We start from the raw sequence: 13842 nt of genomic DNA, 5'->3' as shown, positions 1-13842 counted from the left end.
AACATTGTGAAGTGCACCTGTCTTCAATGACACAGCCTTTTTTACACATAAAGAGCGAGTTTGTTGTCTGTGCTGCGCCTCCTTTGGCCTAATCAGGGGCAGGGATCCAATTTCCTTGCTTGGGTTAGGGCCAGTGGCGCGCTTGCTTTGCCACTTGATACAGTCAGATGATAATCTCGCCTGGGATTTGCAGTCTTCAGGATGTCATGTCCTCCAGGAAAGGACATTGTTATATAAGTAGGTCAGCGGTCTAGCTGGTCCAGACAGAAGTGAGATGCCAGGAACTTCCTGGGTTGGGACAGGAAGTACTAGTTTTCCCTTTCACTACATTGATTTGCTTACCTGGCCCCCAAGCTTTGGAACTCTTTCCCTCTCCCCCTCAAAACCTCTAACTCCCTAACCCTCTTTCGCAAGTCTTTAAAAACCTGGCTCTTCCCCCAATCTGCCTAGTCTCTCTGTCTTCTGTACTCTCTACCAGCGCCAGGAAACCCATGGTGTCAGTGCGCTTTATAAGCTCCCCCTACGATTGAGGAAAGCAGAGAGAAGAGGATGTGTGGAGAGTAGCGTGACATCAGTAGGCCATGTGTAAAAGCTGAGAAATTATTAAAGATGAGTTAATGGCTTTATGCCAGGTGCTGTCTTTTGTGCAGGGTGTTATTCTTGCCAGTGCTGTGAAGAGAAACTAATCCAGAACAGGACACAGGAATGCCAGGCATGAAGGCACAATCTGTACAGATGCTGTCCTGGTGTAGGTTTGCAGTATTTTCAAGCTCTAGTGTGAACCTCATCTTATGTTTGAAAAACAAAATGTAAAGGTGTACGGAGGTTCTAAGTTTGGACCTTTATCTTACAATACGCTGTATTAACAAGATGCCAAACTGTTTTATTTGAAGTTTCTTAAGCAGAGAAATGTGCTTTATTAATCCTGCCAACATGAACATTCGAATAGGCCCAGCAAATAAGGGGAGAGTGTGACAATGTCTTGTGACTGCATCAATGAATGCCCTTGTGCCCTGGAGGATCTTGATAACCTCTTGCACCGCTTTCTTGGTTGTTAGCTTTCAACATTTATTTTTGCCCTGCGCTCAATCATTAATTTTGTGTGGTGTGAAATTAGCCTTTGACACCGTGAAATTAACTTTTATGTACTGTGAAATTGTCTTTTTCATACCATGAAAACAAACAGCCTTATCTCCGTTTGCTAGTGATTGGCTGAGTGAATTAATTCATGATGATGGAAGCGTAGCAGCACTGAGGATTTAGAACAGAGACAAACAGAATGCTGCTGAATACAACAAATGGATTTTGTTTCAAATTATTACCTTGTTCTGCATATTGCTGCTGTAGTTTCTACCATGATGTATATAATTCACAAATTTTTCAGTAAAAAAACATTAACTTCCTATCTGTACCGATTCTTCCTGTTCTACATATCATGTGGTTAAGATGATTCTTGTCTAGTTAGTATCTCAGTTTAGTCCAAGGATTTAAAAAACAAAAACAAAAATTTATATTCTTTTTGCAGCTCGTGTATAACAGTTAGATACGTTCTCTAAGTACAATTTCTTGTACACATAGGCTCAGAGTTACTGTTCTTTGATGCAAGGCAATGCTGCACCACAATTGCTGTGCTGTCTTGCGTCAAAGGGAGAGAGATAAAATGACCCATCCATACTAACATGTGGTGCATTTTTTCTCTCCGACAAAGTTGGTGTACTGTTATTAGCCATGCACCGATGCACACACCCATGCGCCATAGTTCAAGGGTGTGTGCATTCGCCGAAGCATAGACTTTGTATTGGAAAGTGTCACTTTGAGTACAAAGAATATGCTTTAAGGATTTCCTCACTTTATATCTGCGATGAACAATGCAGCACATGTGCAAAGCTGGAAAAATGAGAAGGCGTAATATTTTGGAGCGAAACTCTAGCAATGTTTGTAGATTTATATCAAAACCCATGGGTGATTACGTGCAAACGCCCCTGCACCGCTCAGGGACCGTCATCTTGACACCAAGTAATCTAAGGCAGTGTATTGCACCACTTTGCATTACTTTTTAGGTCTCGTTTAGTGTTGTAGCGCGCATGCACTGCTCGCTCTGCGAGACATATTGTGGTAGAGGAGATTTCAGAAGGGGACTTGAAGCCCCGCCCATTATTTTCATTGGCTGCCGTCATCTTTTATGGTAAACGGTGGCCACCGATTAAAAATGAGGCTTCTTTGTTACAGCCCTGTCTCCTTTTGGGACAACCCATCCGGACTGGATCGTTTGCTTGACGGCTGTCGTGAGGGTATTTCTTATCTAAAGGAGGCGTGTAGAGACGGATCATGTTTCCGGAGTTAGTCTGTGAGCTCAACTTGCTTTAATTAGTTTTTCCCACTGCAGGCATGCACAACGTGCATGGCACACTTTCACTTAACTAGCAGACCCCAATTTGTTTACGATATGCTATAGTAACTAGTCCTAGGACCTGAGCATGCTCTCCACTCTTCTGACGAGCTGCAGCCCAGCACTGCAGGACCGGCTCGCCGTCAAGCAGGAGCCTGAGTGGAGCAACAGCAAACTCTCCTCATTCCTACCCTCGTAGATCGCCGTCTGTGCCCAGATGGCGGTACATCTGCCTGGGGGCAGCCCCCTCACCCCACGCCGCCTTCCTCCCCAGAGCCCAGCTCCCCCTGCTCCAGCAGCCGCTTGCCCAGTTTGGGCGGCGTGGAGTGGCAAGGAGCAGTACAACAAGAAGAGCCTGAACCGTGGTAGACCCAAGTACCATCAGCAGTGGGAGTGCAACAACATCACCATGCTCAAGAGCTGCGACAAGGCCAAGCAGCGCAACCAGAACATGCAGCAGCGACTGCTGGAGATCTCCAGCGAGGACGAGCGGCTGGACAAGTGCATCGAGCTGCTGTCCCGGGACCTGGTCGGCCTGCAGCACTTCTTCAAGCTGCTGCTGGCAGCCGCCACACAGGCCTTTAGCCCTCTGCAGCAGCACTCCGTCAGCGCGCCCAGCGGTATCGACTGCCGTGACTGCACGCACAGTGGCACCCCAGACTCTTAGGACTATCAGCGGGCGGGCGAGAGGAGCCACCTGGTGAATGTGAGTTTTTGCTTTGCCAAGGACATATTTGAAGCTGTCTTTCATAATATATATATATATGTTTTATTAACATTGAGGTTCCTGCGTACGTTTTGCACCTTGTCGCAACCAGCCTGTTTCCTATGAACACATCTCCGTGCCTCCAGGATTTATTTAGCTAACGGGGTTTGTAGCAGAAAGTTGCCCAAAATGTCTGGGCCTCGTTGGATGCTGCCTGTGTCCTCGTGTCTCATCGCCTTGTTGACTTGGAGAGGTTTTAAATTAGAATGCACCTCCTGGACTGCCTGTACACGAATGGAGTCCGCAATTTGGGCCCAATCATCACCGACACTGGCACTTAGAGAGCGGGAGGTGGGAAACATTTGCTAAAAAGATTAGCCCATGTTGCTTAACAAAGGGAGAAATGTTTCCACCAGAGAAAAGGTTCTCACACATAGCTGGCATTTGTGTTTGCACGCATAGTGTGCAGCGTTACCAGGTCTCCAGCTCTAAAACTGAAAATAAAGCGATTTAAAGTGAGAACAAGCACCCTAAGCTGGCGCGCTTTGCTCCACTTTCTCCCCGTTGGGTTTTAACGATGCCAGATGTATTTACTCTGCTGAAAGGCATTTCTACTTTTGCCTGCATTGTAAATGACAATGCCTTCTGAATGGACTTTAGTGTGTGCATACTAAAAAGACGATAACTCTAAAAGAGCAGTTTGAAAAGAACACAATCTAGCATGCTGTGAAATAGCAGTAGTCAGATAAACAAAGGCTACTACAAAAGGAATTTACAACAAATGTATCAGAATACAGGAAACGATAAATCTGGAATGTGGTGTGTGCTCACACGAAGAGCTGATAGAAAGTGCCCTGCTATCACAAAGGCAACACTAAAATAATAATAAAGTAAAAACAAAAACATTGGCACTGAAAGGAACTACCTTCTGCGTGGATGTGGTCCTTGTGAAAGAGAAAAATGCATCACTCAACATGAAGTTAGCCAGTGGCTGAAGTAGGCTGACTCAGTGGGAGGAAGAAAACTGTGAATTAAACAACAAGAGACAAATGGATGCAGAGATCCGGCTTGAAAGTCCCTTTTATTAAGTTTATTATACATATTTAATATTAGTAAAATCAAAAGATCTTGGTGAACATCAGACCTAACAAGTGATATTTGTTACACTTCCTGCATCAGGATCTTTGATTTGCTTGTGTAAAGTGTTGAAACTGTTAGCACACATCTTTCATTGGACGTTTGCTGAAAAGGCACTATTTTTTAGTGATCAGACTCAGAGCGAATTGCGCAAAATTGAAAAATCTGGATTCGAAGAAAGAAATTGTGACTCGACTGAATTTCCTACAAACAAATCCCACAAAATAGTTAAACAACATTGACTGGTGAAAAATACATTTATAAAAAAACTTTTACAGAAAAAGCTGATTGATTCAAGACAAAACAAATGAATATATTTGTTACGAAAATGTATTGATTCATTAAAACATTTGTTTATGAAAAAGAAAAAGTGGTTGATTAATTCATTAATCTACGTTTAGCAAAACAGAAAATAATTTAATGTGTGGTGAATCAGGAGAGATCTATGCCTGTTGATTTATAACTAGTGTGACATATTCTCCTGAGGCGGAAGCCGGGAGGCGCACTCGCGCATTGCTTACTTTTTAAAATGTGTTGATTGTCACTAATTACTTGCTTTTTAAATCACTCACCAGCTAGTGAGAGCACTTCTCTGTGTCAGGACACGCACAGCGGATCTTAGCGCTGCCGCGCCACCCAACACACACGCCATTCCCGGCCACGAGAGAGGCCATGCCCCTTTTTAGGCCACGCCCATCGTCGCCTTAAATACTCGCTGATTACAAGCGACTCACTCAGACAGACTGCCATATTCTCCTGAGGCGGAAGCCAGGAGGCGCACTCGCGCATTGCTTACTTTTTAAAATGTGTTGATTGTCACTAATTACTTGCTTTTTAAATCACTCACCAGCTAGTAAGAGCACTTCTCTGAGTCAGGCACGCACAGCGGATCTTAGCGCTGCTGCGCCGCTCAACACACACGCCATTCCCGGCCACGAGAGAGGCCACGCCCCTTTTTAGGCCACGCCCTTCCACCCTCCCCCCTTTCCAGCATATATTATGTGTATCCACCGGAAGCGCAGCGGGAGCACTGTTTACACGCGCCGAAGGTGCGCCTAGGGCAAGCCCGTCTGTGCCCGTCCGCGCCAGGACGGGCCCTAGGGCACACCAGGCTGGCCAAGTCATCACGTATACAGCTCAATCCCTCAGAGACCTACAAAACACCGTCACCACCCCTTCCCCAACGACCCTTCATCGCATATCCGCTGTTGGCCTCATGCGCCCCGACCAAATCCATTCCGGCGGACGCCCTCCTTCAGCTACGCCAACTAGGAACTTCACGTCCATTAGGATCTTATATCTGAACACTCGTTCACTAGTGAAACATGCCGAGGACATCTTTGTATTGCTATCTAACTCTAACCCAGACTTGTTCCTGCTTACAGAAACCTGGCTAACTTCAGAGTTCCTTCCTGACATACTGGCTGCTCTCCCCCCAGACTAATATATCCTTCCCACCGACCGCCCTGATGGCCGGCCCGGCGGTGGGGTGGCAGCCATTATATCTAAACGCCTGATATCCATCTCCTCTCACTCTCTCCCCCTCCCTGAGGTGGAGAACCTACTCTTCAGTGTCCAAACTGACACCGGCCCTCTCACTCTCCTCCTTCTATACCGACCCCCCCACTCAAGGCCCTCTTTTTCTTCCACTATAAACGAACAACTGTCCTCTCTGGCAACAATGCACTCCTGTTTCGTTATGTTTGGCGATTTAAACTACTGGTTCAATGATACCAACGCTGGCACCCATGCCACTGAGCTCTTCGACACCCTCACTAATCTGAATCTCATTCAGCATGTCTCCCAACCCACCCATATCAAGGGACATATCTTGGACCAGATCTGGTCCTGCAACCTGGCCCTGTCCCCACCAGACATATTCCCCTTTGTCTGGTCAGACCACCATTTGGTGGACACCACCATAACAGTGGCCGGTCAGATCCCTGCCCCTCTGATGGCCGGTGGCTAGTCACGGAAATGGAGCACCTACGATGCTCAGGGCTTTCTCACTGCTCTTGCCGACTCTCACATAGGTCCTCATCCCTCCGATGATATCAACGAATTAGAACAAAACCTAGGCTCCTGGCTAGAATCGGCCAGCGATCTAGTTGCTCCCTTAGTCAAATTCCCCCGCACCAGGCACCGCAATTCTCATAGGTGGTTTTCGGATGATCTCAAAGCCCACAAATTGAAAACGCGTCAGTTGGAACGCACTTGGAGACGCAATTACTCAGACTTAGCCAGACAATCCTATCTGACTGCACGTAAAGACTACAAGGCAGCCATCAGATCGGCTAAGATAGATCACTTTTCTGAAAGGATCTCATCGGCAGTAGATAAATCCAAGGAGGTGTTCAGAGTTCTGAATGAGCTAACCACTGATGATAGAACCCTCCCGACTCAAACCCCTATTCAGGAGGCCTGCGATACTCTAAACTCGTTCTTTCTGGAAAAGATCATAAAAATTAAAATGTCCATTCCCCCCCTCCCCAGTCATCCCCACCGGATATTTCCTCTACAAACTCCCTGACCCTTTCCGCCCTTCCCGCTCTGGATTCCACCTCCCTAGCGGAACTTGCCACCTGTGTTAAATCCGGCTCCCCCAACGACTGTTGTCCACTATTCGTTCTGCGGAATGTATGTCTCAACCTACCTGACGATATTCTAAATTTACTTAACAGATCCCTGTGCAGTGGCATCTTTCCTACCTCTTTCAAGGAGGCCATCTTACTACCCCTCCTTAAAAAACCTGGCGCCGACCCTGCAGAGCCGTCGAACTATCATCCCATTTCCCTCCTTCCCTACTTTTCCAAACTTTTGGAGGCCCATGTTACTCGGTGCTTGTCAAACTTCATTGAATCCTCCTGCCATCTGGAGCCTAATCAGGCGGGCTTCCGACCTGCCCACTCTACAGAGGCTGTCATCCTGGCAGTCCTTGACACACTCAGAAGCAATGCGGACGTTGGACGCCACCAGGCCCTCATCCTGCTGGATTTGTCGGCTGCGTTCGACACGGTGGATCACAACATCCTCCTCCACTGTGTCGAGCAGGCGGGCATCCAAGGCACAGCTCATGAGTGGATCAAGTCCTTCCTTACTGGAAGAACACAGGCGGTCCGCTTGGGTCCTTACACTGCCAACAAGTCCCCCACCTCCTGTGGTGTCCCCCAGGGCTCCTCCCTCTCCCCGCTCCTTTTCAATTTATATCTTTGGCCTCTGATCCAATCTCTTCTGAAATGGGATATCACAGTCTTTAACTACGCCAACGACTTGCAACTCATCCTCCCCCTCAACTCACCTCATGCCATCAAAACGTTTCACGAAGTTATGATTCACATCCAACTCTGGATGAACCAGGATCAATTAAAACTAAACCTCGGCAAGACTGAGCTCCTCCTCCCTGGACTCAGCCATGCCCTTTGGGGCCCACAGTACTGGCCTCCAGAGCTCGGCTCTCCCCCTATTCCAGCTAAAACTGTAAAAAGTCTGGGCATAATCATTGACGCTGAACTTTCCCTCAAAGCCCAAGTTGGAGGCGTAGTATCCTCCTGCATGTACCAACTTCGGAGGATTCGCAAAGTCCGTCATCTTCTCCCCCCCGAAGCACTCACTCAAGCTGTCACTTCACTTGTGCTTTCCCGACTGGACTTTTCCAATGCAATTTATCACGGTCTCCCTCTATTTTTGATGCACCGCCTCCTAGTCGTCCAGAATCAAGCGGCCCGCCTGATTCATGGATCCCCCAGATGGCAATCAGCCAAGCCTCTGCTCCGTAGCCTTCATTGGCTCCCGATGGACCGGAGGTCCACCTTCAAGGTGGCCTGTCTCACCTTCAAAGCCCTTCACTGCCCCAGCCCTGGGTTCCTCAAATCCCTCATCCATCCTCACTGTCCGACACGCAACCTCAGATCAGCCCACCGTGATTTGCTAGTCATGCCCAAAAGCAAAACTAAAAAATTCGGCGGCCGACGTTTTTCCTACCTGGCTCCTGTGCTTTGGAACCTCCTCCCCCTCTCAATCAAATCTTCTACATCCCTTCTTAAATTCAGGAAACTGCTAAAAACTTATCTTTCCCCCCCCTCAGCTAGGCTTCCCGCTTTTTGCGCTTCCTCCTCACCCACTCTGTCTCCAGCGCCAGGAAGCTTCGGCGACAGTGCGCTTTACAAATGGCACTTAAGATAAGATAAGATAAGTACATATATAATATTAACCCATACTAAGAATAGGAAATAATTTTGTGATTAATTTTAATTGAAATGTCAGAAAAATACAAGTCTCAGTATGACTGAATTAAGTGAGTGTGTGGGTGAGTGGATAAGTGAGTTTGTGTGTGTGTGTAAATGAGTTACAAACTGTATCCTTAATTGAAGCATACACTAAGACAGTGGCAAAGGGATTGAATTAAGCTTTACCCGGGAAATGTGTTAGAAACTGATTGAAGATGAGCATAATATTCAGGAGAATTGAGTCAGTCCTCATGGCAGAAATATGAGTATAGTTCATTCTCTTAAGTGGTATACATATGAACACTAAACTAAGACTTGGATGAATGTAGCAATCTGAGAAGAATGGATATTAAATGGCATAGTTGTCAAGACTTCAAACAGGGCACGCAAATCTCATGGGCTAATGTTTAAGCAGAAAAAGGTAGGGAAAACCCCCTTCCCTCATATCTTATTAAGTTTGAAGACACAGTTCCACTTCCAAAACCACTAGTGTAAGATTAATAACAAAATCAGTAGCTCCAGGGTATTTTAATATGTTGACCAGAGCAATTACTACAGCAGGGGTTGTGCTCAGGGCTTGAAGATTCCTGTCAAGCTGATAGAGATCTTTAAATATGGTGGGCGGTCCTCTGCCAGGGTAGCAGAGGCCATAGATGACCCTGATCAGGTAGGCTGACAGGTTGGTCTAAATGGTTGGTTGGTCTAAATGCCCCATTGATTTTTTTATTGACCTCAGGAAGATAAATGGTGTAATAATCAGCTCTAGTGGGATTTGAACTTGTAATTTTGGGAGTTACAAACAGACATCAATCAAGTGCCGAGCTAAGCAATGAGCATTAGTGGCACAACGAATCACCCAAATTAGGGTAAAGGTATCTGTTGCTCACTTGAATGAAAATGGCTCAGAGTAAAACTATACATCTCCAGCTCACAAATACTATGTATACCTAACATTTCATCTTACAATTGTGGGAGTTTTCTACATTGAAAAAATGTGTATTATTAACAACATGTAGAATATGAATTTTGTGTGTACACTAATCTGATGCTATTGCATTTGAAGCAATTTTGCTATGATTTATTAAAGTGCCTTGCTTGGCTTATGCTAACTGGGTCTCAGTTAGGGCTCAATGCCATCTTGTTTAAAATTTATCTCTCCCCCGGTACACTCACTGTTTATTATTTCTGCTGCGCACAGTCAAGTAAAGTTATGTTTATTTCCAAATGACGTTGTTCTTTCTGTTCTCGCAGAAAGGTTTCCTAACATAGGCTCACTAATGTTACAACATTCAAGGTTTCTTCCAGTAGCTTGCTGATTTGCTTTACACACTATTGCTCACTGTTGCTTTGGACCTATTTTGTTCTGCCATCTCCAGATGACATTAGAATAGAGGGACTGAATCAATATTAGATGGGAAGGCAATAAGGTGTTTAATAATTCTATGCTCTTCTTTGCATGATGGGTTTGCAGTTTTAATGTATTCCTAGGAGGAAATTTCCTATTTAAACCCTCAAATTGGGGGATGAACCTGGTGACTAGTAGGGATGCTCTTCGATTTCCTATTGATTTTACTGCTCACTGGGACATGGAATATTCTTGATTTTTCCCAAATTCTTGTATTGCCCAATTACTTGGACCCTTCATGACAATGACTTTATGCATCTGCACTTTACAATTTCTGATTGCACTTTTTACATTTCTGTAATAAGTAGCTACAATGTTTCACTTTGCCTTAGAACTCACCTATTGAGCTTGTCCTTAATGAATTAACCGTATTTTTGAAATGCTGATTGGTGACTTACTGTTGGACATATTACCTCATGAGATTGAAGTTTAACACCTTCATCCATCCATGACTGTGTTATTGAGGTGACTTTTGGGTTGTAAGAATTTAGGGGTTCCCCGCGTCCACCCTATCACTCCATTAACCCTTGTTTCAAGTAACCATTGAGCTGTTGAATACAGTTGGCTAATATGGCTGATAAAACGGGTCTTATTTTAAATCTTCATTCAGGTTTGTATGCATGAAAGTTGTTGACAAGAGTTTACGTACGATCAGTTTGGTTGCATTCAGCAGAAGGGGTTGATCTTTTCACTTCGGATGCCATTAATTGACTGCCTTGCTGAGTACTAGTAACATATGGCTTGTATGAATAAGGCTGTACACTTCTTAAGCCCAAAACAACCCAGCACTTCGTCTTATCATAACAAACCAGCTGCCTCTGTTTACAGCAAACATATACTGGCACATGTCAAACACAAACTGCAATACACTGTTTTGAATTACACTAAGCCTACAGTATGTTGCTTATGCACAGAATATACCTTTTCAACTGAGAGCAAACCCACTCCATCCAATCAGTTCAGAACACACTAGCGAATAATACTCCTTCTAAATTTAACAGAATATTCACAACCATCTTAAATAGAAAGTGTATACCTTCTTATCTCAGAACAAAACTTCATTGCATTGTTTTACCAAAACCAAGCCTTTATTCCCTCATCTGCAAATTAAAATGATAGTTCACCGCCCTAAATGTTTTTTTTAAAAACTGCACCGCCACACCATAAAACGAATCATTACTGTCCGAGGTCAGGGTAGCACTATACTGCCTCTCCTCAGATTACACATATTCCCCCAGCTCACAAAACCTCTGCTAAACCATGTTCTACCTCAGGACATTGCAGCGCTTCAGCTGAGAATGCATTGATATTGCCCCTCGTTAGTACTTTCAATTAAGGAAAAAAAAAAGCTTTCTATCAGTTCAGAGGAAAGGTAGACTACTTCGGATGTATGACGCAACAACGCTAGTTATTACAACGCGTGCCGTTACATCGCAATCGTTACAACGACTGCGATGTAACCACGCCATGCCATTACAACGCAAGTCTTTACATCGACTTGCGCTAGATGGCATGCTAACATTAGAAAAGTGTAATTTACTATTCCATTTTTAGCATTTGATAACTTTATTTCAGTCAAAGACCATAAAAGTGCAAATAAAATTCATACAAGCAACAAGTATTAAAACAATAAATAGTAAGCAAATCATTTGTTGTTAAAAAATAATTAAACAATTGAGTTATCAAAGAGTAACAATAAAAGATGCCATGAATTTTACAAAGAAGTTACAAAACGTTGTCTTCTGCGCCACATACCGAATAGGTATCGAGATACGGCAAACACAATGGGGGGATTGGTATCGTAAAACAAAATCCGGCACGCCTGGGTGACACGTCGAAGCTTAAGGTTCCTGCATATTGGCATCAACCAACATCTTCTGATTACTGAATATGCAGGACAGAAAAACATTACATGAATCACATTTTCGTTTTTATAATCACATTCCGGGCGGGCTTCTTTGCTTGACTTTGACCATCTGGATGTGAAAGACCTAATCGGTAGGGTACCATGCCTTAGCTGGAGATAGAGCTTTTTCGCAAGCTGAGGTTGTATTACGTCCATAAATTCCTCAAATTTAGGTTCTACTTTAACAAGGAGGAACTCTGACGATAGCCTACCCAAAGTTGCAGACCTCTGTAATGCAAGGAAGTTCTCCATATGGATCTGAGTTTGGAGTTCTTTTTTCAATATCCCAGGACATGACATCTCGGGTGTTTCCCAGAGTTGCGGATAACCTATCCGGGTGCTAACATTCCTAATATGTAGAAGCCATGAGATCTTTTTGTTTTTAAAAAAGGTCCACACCTCAGCAAATTCTGCTCTATAGGACGCCAATTCCAATGCTGACCACAACCTCTTCCAGTATACAATGGGGCGTGCGCTTATGATCTCCTCTATTGGCTCCAACCCAAGGTCACTTCTAAGGGGAATCAGTGGTGTGCTTGGTGGTAATCCAACTAAATTCCTAACAAACCTTTATTCCACCCTACTAAGATTTGGTGCCTGTTTGTGCCCCCAGAGTTCGGCACCATAAACTGCCCCTGTTCTAGCCTGGAGACGGTATATTTCCAGAGCCGGAGATACCGGTTTGAAGGCTGACCCCTTGATCACTTTACTAATGCCCCCTGCGACCTGAGATAGCTTAAGCGCCGACTTGGTAGTTTGAATATTCCAGTCGAGGATCTCCGTAAGGGTAATTCTTAAATATACAAAGGTCTTGACCCTCTCCAGGGGGATCCCATTTAGGACCGGATTTGAGCGTGCCCGCTTTGGGGGATTGAAAATCATGAACTTGTTTTTCCCCAGGTTTATTTCCAATCCCCGCAAAGCACAAAACGCCACAAATCCATCAAGCGTTCTCTGAATGCCAGATGACGTTTTCGACAACAGCAGAGTGTTGTCTGCAAACATCAGAGCTGGCATTCTCCCGGTCACCAGTTTTGGGGCGTCATTGTCCACCACGCCATTCAAATGGTCGACAAGACCATTAATGTAAAGGCTGAATAGCGTGGGGGCCAGTACGCACCCTTGGCGCACTCCTTTCTGAACAGGAAAGCGCTCTGTGAGATCACCATACCTCCCACACCTAACTTGGGCATAGTTGTCTGTATGGAGCATAGATAATATAGCCAATAGATAGGGCGGGAGTCCCAGATCTGACAGCACCTTCCACAGTTTGATTCGAGGAACCAAATCAAATGCAGCCCGCAGGTCCACAAAACCACGGTAGAGGCTGCCACCCTCCCACTTGCTGTTTTCCAATAAAGGACCTGCAGGCGAAATATTTGGTCCAAGGTGGAAGTGCCAGCCCTGAAGCCGGCCTGGAATGGGGTTATGATTTCGTTTTCCTCTATCCACCCGAGGATCCTATCAAGAATGATCCTTCCCATTAACGTCTGACTTATTGGTCTATAGTTTGAAGGGGTAAGTGGGCAGCCTTTTTTTAAGATGGGCACAATCTCAGCCCCCAGCCAGGTTGCTGGCAGTTCTGCCCCCAACAGTATCTCATTAAATAGAACAACTAGGTAGGGAGCCCAGATTTTAAGCTGGGTACGGAACAAGTCTCCGGGTAGTTTATCGAGACCGGGGGCCTTGTTGGGAAGTAATTTTCCGATTGCCGCCTCAACCTTATTCAGCGTGATGATATCACAGTGTGAGAGGCGTAGGTCCCTCCCTACTACCAATGGGTCCCACCATGAGTGGGGGGCGGAGGCTGACACTATTTCCCTATTTTTACCATTCACTACCCCTAGTTTCCCTAGATTTTGCTGGGATTCGGTAGTTTGACAGACTGTAGCGGAACCATAGAGTGCTCCAAAGTGTAACTCCCACTCTATGGGGGCAATATTTGGGGCAGGTGCGGGGTTTGACCCATTTAAGCCTGTTGCAACAATGGTCCAGAATTTTTTAGGGTCCCGACCCCTTAGCGCGCTTCCAAGTTCCTCCCACAACTTAATCTCCCATTCCTTTTTAGCCTCA

At 45.2% G+C, this 13842-nt stretch overlaps 1 protein-coding gene and 1 pseudogene across 1 annotated transcript in view; both read left to right on the top strand.

Annotated features, from left to right (window-relative positions):
• The window catches only part of PTPRE (protein tyrosine phosphatase receptor type E), a 934466-nt gene that overhangs the window by 169630 nt on the left and 750994 nt on the right, over positions 1-13842 (top strand). The gene's annotated exons all lie outside the window — the stretch shown is intronic.
• On the top strand, positions 2478-3056 carry LOC147711839 (CCAAT/enhancer-binding protein delta-like; annotated as a pseudogene).

This window comes from Lissotriton vulgaris, chromosome 5 (assembly GCF_964263255.1).
Source record: "Lissotriton vulgaris chromosome 5, aLisVul1.2, whole genome shotgun sequence".
NCBI lineage: Eukaryota > Metazoa > Chordata > Amphibia > Caudata > Salamandridae > Lissotriton > Lissotriton vulgaris.
The sequence above is the reverse complement of the archived record's forward strand: the minus strand, read 5'-3'. Positions and strand labels throughout refer to the sequence as shown.